Raw genomic sequence first — 8,116 nt, forward strand, 5'->3', positions numbered from 1 at the left:
AACACTTTGTACTCCCTCTTGCTTGTACTCCCCTTCCCTCTCTGTTAATGTGCTTGGACAGAGCTCTGTGAACAGCCAGCCTCTTTGTGTCTTGCCCTCCTCGTGCAAGGTGTCAATGGTCGTCTTTTGGGCAACTGTCAAGTCAGCAGTCTTCCTGTGGTTGTGCAGCCTACAGAACTAGACTGAGACCATTTAAAGGCCTTTGCAGGTGTTTTGAGTTCATTATCTGGTTAGAGTGGCTCCAGGTGTCTTCAATATTGAACCTTTTCACATATTCTCATTTCCTGACATACTGAATGTGGGGTTTTCATTGGTTGTCCGTTATAACCATCAAAATTAAAAGAAATAAACACTTGAAATATTTCAGTCTGTGTGGAATGAATGTTTGCATTATACAGCTTTCACCTTTTGAATGGAATTACTGAAATAAATCAACCTTCTGATGATATTCTAATTATATGACCAGCACCTGTAGTGGTGTTTTGTTGCAGCCTGTGGGGTCACCATAGAAACCAAGCTATTTTTTATTTTGCTTAGAGAGCACTTGAGAGCACTCCCTAATACTTGTTCTAGTTTCCTGAGTAATGAGAGAGTAATGAGTACCCTAATTAAGACACCTGTGTGATTCTCCTTTCACTCCTGTCAGGGCAGATCCCATGTATTTTAATGGGGGTTGCACCCTCCAAACAACTTCTCTTTTTGTCCAAACCGAAGCCTTCATACCAAAAATAAGAACACCGTCAGAATCACAAGAAGTTGCTCTAAACACAGTATAATTTTTATGTGTATGATGTCAAAGATGTGGAGATGGTGGCGAGTTACACAATATGGCTGCTCTGCTTCTCTGTTTTTGGTTTTACATGATGTTTTAATGGAAGAATGACCAGCACTCTTGCCAAATAACTGGATCTACAGGCAAAACGGTTTGGTGTTCAGTTTTAAGAGTGACACCATCAGAAAGCTAACTAGTGTTCCTTCGAGCCGATATACAAATTATCCCAGTTATCTCCACATTGAGGGAGAGGTTGTGGTCTCTGCACCACTCGGCCAGAAGGTGCATCTCATTCCTGTAGTTTGTTTCATCTCCACTGGAGATGTCGTCCACAAACTTTAACGTGCAGTCATGGGTCAGCAGAGTGAAGAGGAGGGGGCTCAGCACACATCCTTGGGGAGTCCCGGTGTTCATTGTGATGGTGTTGGATGCTGGATAGTGCATTGGACTTAAATAGGAGAAGTGATTCAAAGGTTGTGGGTTCGGGTCCCACCAGAGTCAAAGTGCCTTTTAACTTCCTGTGGCACCGTCCTTCAGGGTGGATACCTGGCTGGAGTGGCTTCCCCAGGAAGCATACAATGCAGTGATTCTGTCCATTCCCAGGAAGTTTGCACATACTCACAGCAAGAACAAAGGGCTGTCAACCAGTCCCCCTCCGGCAGTTTCATAGTCGTTAGCCAGTCGTTAGACACACCTGCCAGATCATCACAGGTAGTTATGGAAACATTTAGTGCTATTGTTTCTAAGTTTGACCCAGACCCACCCACTGAGGTCTGCAACCACATATAAACCATGTTTCCCACCAAACAGTTAGAACTGATGAAGCTGCTTGGATGAGCAGAGAAACGTCTTCAAGAAAACTCTACAAGTCCAGACGCCTTGCCTCAAAGTATATATTCTATTCTATTCTAGTATGGTCAAGATGTAAAGTGGTCATACTACCACAAAGTCTTAAGCTGCATTCCAGGATGATGAAAATCTGGTCTGATTTTTTTCAGGTCTTTATGAACACACAAATCCAATCCCCAATCCTGACTTTCAAATCAAGCACAGATGACCCGTGTTTGAGTCAACTATGAACGCTCGGCTGTGCTCGAGCATTTCTTTCTCAGCCCACCCTTTGATAGCTCAGTTGGTAGAGTGGAGGACTGTAGTGAGACAATAAAACTGAAATCCTTAGGTCGCTGGTTCAAATCCGGCTCGAAGGAGAGGCTTTTAACCCTCGAGAGTTTCATCATAATGTCACATCACTTTTTCACCGATTTTTTGGCTAAAGAGCCGATGTGACATATATGTCACAATGATTTTTATCTGATTTGATTTTTTATCTGAAGTGCATTTGTCCAATACATGTGTTTACAACACGTTTATGTAATGAAGGATGTGTTATGTAGTCATTCCAATCCTTGACTGGTCAAATCTTACCTTTAGCAAGTCGATAGAGCCTTTTTAAAATTTGCTAGCTCTGCGTCTGTAAACACAAAATCACCTACAAACAAACCAGCCTGTTTCCTTAAGGACCCACGGTGACATAGGTGTCACCGGTCCTTTAGGACCCCAATGGTACAGCAAATCACTCATTAAGGAATATGACATGCAGTTTTTATTTAGTAAACAATGTTTGGCTTTTAATCTTAGTGAAACTGAGGGAAAATCGCTGCATATCAATTTACGATGAATGAATTCCTCGATAATTTGCATCCCTATTCTGACCTGGAAGATTGAGAAGATCGGACCAGTTGTATTTTGGAATATTTGAATGCTTTTTTGTGGAATACTTGATGCGGCCCAGCCTCACCCAGCCTCGACCCCCATCGCCCCTCCGGGTAAGTTGAGTTTGAGACCCCTGCTGTAGATCTTTGTTTAAAAAATGTAGTAGTGCTGTCAGGGTTTTGAGTCTGGGCTTTTATTTTGGTAGTTTATTTTCTGTTTGCATTAATTTGAGTTTTACTAGTTACTTCCTGATTTATTTTGGTACTTGTCTTTTCCCTTGTGTTTCAGGTCTGGTGACTTCTCCTTCCTCATGTGTGCTCCCTTCCCCCTCATGTGATTACCTGCTCCGCCCTAATGTGCTTCACCTGTGTCCTATTGTCTTCCCGCCCTCCTGTGTATAAAGTCTGTGTGTTTCCTCCCTCTTGTTGCCAGTTCGTTTTGTGAGTATTCCTAGCGTCACCCAATTCCGACTCCTGTTCGCTCGACAGCCCTCCGCCTTTCCCACTGATGAATCGAAGATCTCCTGTTTCATCTCTCGTCTGTCCGGGCGAGCCGAAGCGTGGGCTACGGCGGAGGTGGACAACGCCACCCCCAGCTGCGATACCTACGAGACCTTCGTTGCAGCTTTCACCCAGGTCTTCCAACGATCCCGGCCCGGGAGGGAGGCCGCTCGGTCTCTCTTCAACATCTCCCAAGGGAAACGCAGCGTGGTGGACTATGCTATCGAGTTCCGAGCTCTGGCTAGCGACAGTGGGTGGAATCCTACTGCTTTGGTGGACGCCTTTTAAATGGGCTTTCTGAGGAACTGCAGGACCGACTTATTTCCGTGGATTATCCCTCAACACTCGATGAACTAATAACTCTGGTGACGAGGATCGAGTATAGACTTTGGGATAGGAATAAGTCCTCCATATCTCATACAAAGACTAATAACCGGAACTCCTCGCTAACCCCCTCTCTACCATCTTCCACAGGTGATTCCCCGCCTGCTATTCAGGCTGAAGAGCCCATGCAGCTAGGACGGAATCGACTCACGCAGGCCGAACGGGACCGACGGATGAGGTCTGGTGAGTGTCTTTACTGTGGTCAGAGGGGTCATGTGATTAGAGAATGCCCGGTTCGCCCTCGCTTGTCAGTAACTGTGGGTAACCTGGCGAGCGGGGGCCCATCTCCCGCTAACTCCTGTACTCTAAACGCATCTATTGTTTTTCAGAATGGCACGCTCCCAGTTAAAGCTCTAGTAGATTCCGGTTCAGAGCAGAACCTCATTGATCATGAGCTAGCCAGGCAGGTAGGCATCACCATCGAACCACTCAATTATTCTGTTCCAGTTACTTCTCTCAATGGCCGTGTGGTCTCGTCTGTTAAGTATCGTACAGCTCCGGTTCACCTTATAATCTCTGGCAATCACCACGAACACACTAGATTCTTTGTATTCAATTCACCCAATAACCCAGTTGTACTTGGCCACCCATGGTTTGTCCTTCATAACCCTGTGATTGATTGGCCCACCAGCCGGCTCATCGGCTGGGGGGACCACTGCCATGCTACCTGCCTGCGCTCAGCTCTACCCCCTTCCAGTGACCCCTCTGGCCCTGCTAAGGCGCCGCCCTCACCAGATCTATCCTTAGTCCCACCCGAGTATCACGACCTAGCTGAAGTTTTTAGCAAGGACAGAGCTCTCTCTCTTCCTCCCCACCGTCCTTATGATTGTGCCATCGACCTCCTGCCAGGTGCTACCTTACCCAAAGCACAGCTGTATAGCTTAGCTAAACCTGAGCGAGAGGCGATGGGAAATTATATCTCTGAGTCCTTAGCTTCCGGTATAATTCGGCCATCCACTTCACCGGTGGGAGCCCCATTCTTCTTTGTGGGAAAGAAAGATGGGACTCTCCGACCCTGCATAGACTACAAAAAACTGAATGCTATAACCATAAAGAACTGCTACTCTCTGCCGTTAATGAACTCTGCTTTCGAGACTCTACAGGAAGCTCGAGTATTTACCAAACTGGACCTACGAAGCGCCTACCACTTGGTGCGTATTCGTTCGGGAGATGAGTGGAAAACAGCCTTCAACACACCTTTGGGACATTTTGAGTATCTGGTAATGCCCTTTGGTTTAACTAATGCTCCTGCTGTTTTCCAACACTTAATTAATGATGTTCTGAGGGATTTTCTGCATCGTTTTGTTTTTGTGTATCTCGATGATATCCTGATCTTTTCTAAGAACATTACCGAACATCGGCGGCATGTTCGACAAGTGCTCCAACGCCTGTTGGAAAACAGGTTATTTGTGAAAGCACCTAAATGTGAGTTTCATTCCTCCACAGTGTCCTTCCTTGGTTTTGTTGTGGCTGGGGGGGAGATGAGACCTGATCCAGATAAAGTCAAGGCTGTATTGGAGTGGCCTACTCCAACCAACCGTAAACATCTTTTATTTTGGTAGTTTATTTTCTGTTTGCATTAATTTGAGTTTTACTAGTTACTTCCTGTTTTATTTTGGTACTTGTCTTTTCCCTTGTGTTTCAGGTCTGGTGACTTCTCCTTCCTCATGTGTGCTCCCTTCCCCCTCATGTGATTACCTGCTCCGCCCTAATGTGCTTCACCTGTGTCCTATTGTCTTCCCGCCCTCCTGTGTATAAAGTCTGTGTGTTTCCTCCCTCTTGTTGCCAGTTCGTTTTGTGAGTATTCCTAGCGACACAGCCGTCCAAGTTGCCTTTCCGCGCTTGTGATTTTCCCTTCGAGTTTTTCAGTGAGTTTTGTATTTCCCTGTGAGTGACCTGTTTCTGGATCTGACTACTGTTTTTGCCTTTGCCCTTTTGATACCTTTGCCTCGCGGACTGAACTCTTGTGTACCGACCATTGCCTGCATTAAAACTGTGATTTGCCTTATACTTCCGGCTCCGCTGCATCTGTGTCCTCCATTTTGTATCGGCCCTGACATTACGAACTGGCCAGAAATGGACACAGCAGACGTCGAGCCAGTCCGATCGGCGCTTTCTGGGCAAGGCCGCCGATTGAGACAGCAGGAAGAACAACTCGAGTGTCTCCACCAGGCTCACGTGGAATTATCGGGAACAACCGAGCGACAATTCGCTTCCCTGAGTGATCAGATCGGCAGGCTCGCTCACCAGTTACAACAGCAGCACCTTCCCGTAAGTCCAGCGGCTATTCCAGCGCACCCCGACGTCGCCGCTCCTCCGGCGCCAGTTCAGACCGCCATCTTCCAGATTCCTGTGGCTCTCCCAGAACGTTTTTCGGGTGAAACGGGTGATTGTCGTCCTTATATCACCCAATTCCGACTCCTGTTCGCTCGACAGCCCTCCGCCTTTCCCACTGATGAATCGAAGATCTCCTGTTTCATCTCTTGTCTGTCCGGGCGAGCCGAAGCGTGGGCTACGGCGGAGGTGGACAACGCCACCCCCAGCTGCGATACCTACGAGACCTTCGTTGCAGCTTTCACCCAGGTCTTCCAACGATCCCGGCCCGGGAGGGAGGCCGCTCGGTCTCTCTTCAACATCTCCCAAGGGAAACGCAGCGTGGTGGACTACGCTATCGAGTTCCGAGCTCTGGCTAGCGACAGTGGGTGGAATCCTACTGCTTTGGTGGACGCCTTTTAAATGGGCTTTCTGAGGAACTGCAGGACCGACTTATTTCCGTGGATTATCCCTCAACACTCGATGAACTAATAACTCTGGTGACGAGGATCGAGTATAGACTTTGGGATAGGAATAAGTCCTCCATATCTCATACAAAGACTAATAACCGGAACTCCTCGCTAACCCCCTCTCTACCATCTTCCACAGGTGATTCCCCGCCTGCTATTCAGGCTGAAGAGCCCATGCAGCTAGGACGGAATCGACTCACGCAGGCCGAACGGGACCGACGGATGAGGTCTGGTGAGTGTCTTTACTGTGGTCAGAGGGGTCATGTGATTAGAGAATGCCCGGTTCGCCCTCGCTTGTCAGTAACTGTGGGTAACCTGGCGAGCGGGGGCCCATCTCCCGCTAACTCCTGTACTCTAAACGCATCTATTGTTTTTCAGAATGGCACGCTCCCAGTTAAAGCTCTAGTAGATTCCGGTTCAGAGCAGAACCTCATTGATCATGAGCTAGCCAGGCAGGTAGGCATCACCATCGAACCACTCAATTATTCTGTTCCAGTTACTTCTCTCAATGGCCGTGTGGTCTCGTCTGTTAAGTATCGTACAGCTCCGGTTCACCTTATAATCTCTGGCAATCACCACGAACACACTAGATTCTTTGTATTCAATTCACCCAATAACCCAGTTGTACTTGGCCACCCATGGTTTGTCCTTCATAACCCTGTGATTGATTGGCCCACCAGCCGGCTCATCGGCTGGGGGGACCACTGCCATGCTACCTGCCTGCGCTCAGCTCTACCCCCTTCCAGTGACCCCTCTGGCCCTGCTAAGGCGCCGCCCTCACCAGATCTATCCTTAGTCCCACCCGAGTATCACGACCTAGCTGAAGTTTTTAGCAAGGACAGAGCTCTCTCTCTTCCTCCCCACCGTCCTTATGATTGTGCCATCGACCTCCTGCCAGGTGCTACCTTACCCAAAGCACAGCTGTATAGCTTAGCTAAACCTGAGCGAGAGGCGATGGGAAATTATATCTCTGAGTCCTTAGCTTCCGGTATAATTCGGCCATCCACTTCACCGGTGGGAGCCCCATTCTTCTTTGTGGGAAAGAAAGATGGGACTCTCCGACCCTGCATAGACTACAAAAAACTGAATGCTATAACCATAAAGAACTGCTACTCTCTGCCGTTAATGAACTCTGCTTTCGAGACTCTACAGGAAGCTCGAGTATTTACCAAACTGGACCTACGAAGCGCCTACCACTTGGTGCGTATTCGTTCGGGAGATGAGTGGAAAACAGCCTTCAACACACCTTTGGGACATTTTGAGTATCTGGTAATGCCCTTTGGTTTAACTAATGCTCCTGCTGTTTTCCAACACTTAATTAATGATGTTCTGAGGGATTTTCTGCATCGTTTTGTTTTTGTGTATCTCGATGATATCCTGATCTTTTCTAAGAACATTACCGAACATCGGCGGCATGTTCGACAAGTGCTCCAACGCCTGTTGGAAAACAGGTTATTTGTGAAAGCACCTAAATGTGAGTTTCATTCCTCCACAGTGTCCTTCCTTGGTTTTGTTGTGGCTGGGGGGGAGATGAGACCTGATCCAGATAAAGTCAAGGCTGTATTGGAGTGGCCTACTCCAACCAACCGTAAACATCTTTTATTTTGGTAGTTTATTTTCTGTTTGCATTAATTTGAGTTTTACTAGTTACTTCCTGTTTTATTTTGGTACTTGTCTTTTCCCTTGTGTTTCAGGTCTGGTGACTTCTCCTTCCTCATGTGTGCTCCCTTCCCCCTCATGTGATTACCTGCTCCGCCCTAATGTGCTTCACCTGTGTCCTATTGTCTTCCCGCCCTCCTGTGTATAAAGTCTGTGTGTTTCCTCCCTCTTGTTGCCAGTTCATTTTGTGAGTATTCCTAGCGACACAGCCGTCCAAGTTGCCTTTCCGCGCTTGTGATTTTCCCTTCGAGTTTTTCAGTGAGTTTTGTATTTCCCTGTGAGTGACCTGTTTCTGGATCTGACTA

The 8,116-nt window shown here is 47.4% G+C and overlaps 1 non-coding gene across 1 annotated transcript; it reads left to right on the plus strand.

Annotated features, from left to right (window-relative positions):
• Positions 1–1,889: 1,889 nt before the first annotated feature.
• Positions 1,890–1,980, plus strand: trnay-gua (transfer RNA tyrosine (anticodon GUA)). Its single transcript is given in 2 exon segments — positions 1,890–1,926; positions 1,945–1,980. It is a non-coding gene; the product is annotated as a tRNA-Tyr (tRNA).
• The last annotated feature ends 6,136 nt before the right edge of the window (positions 1,981–8,116 follow it).

Source organism: Parambassis ranga, unplaced genomic scaffold, assembly GCF_900634625.1.
Source record: "Parambassis ranga unplaced genomic scaffold, fParRan2.1 scaffold_31_arrow_ctg1, whole genome shotgun sequence".
Classification (NCBI taxonomy): domain Eukaryota; kingdom Metazoa; phylum Chordata; class Actinopteri; family Ambassidae; genus Parambassis; species Parambassis ranga.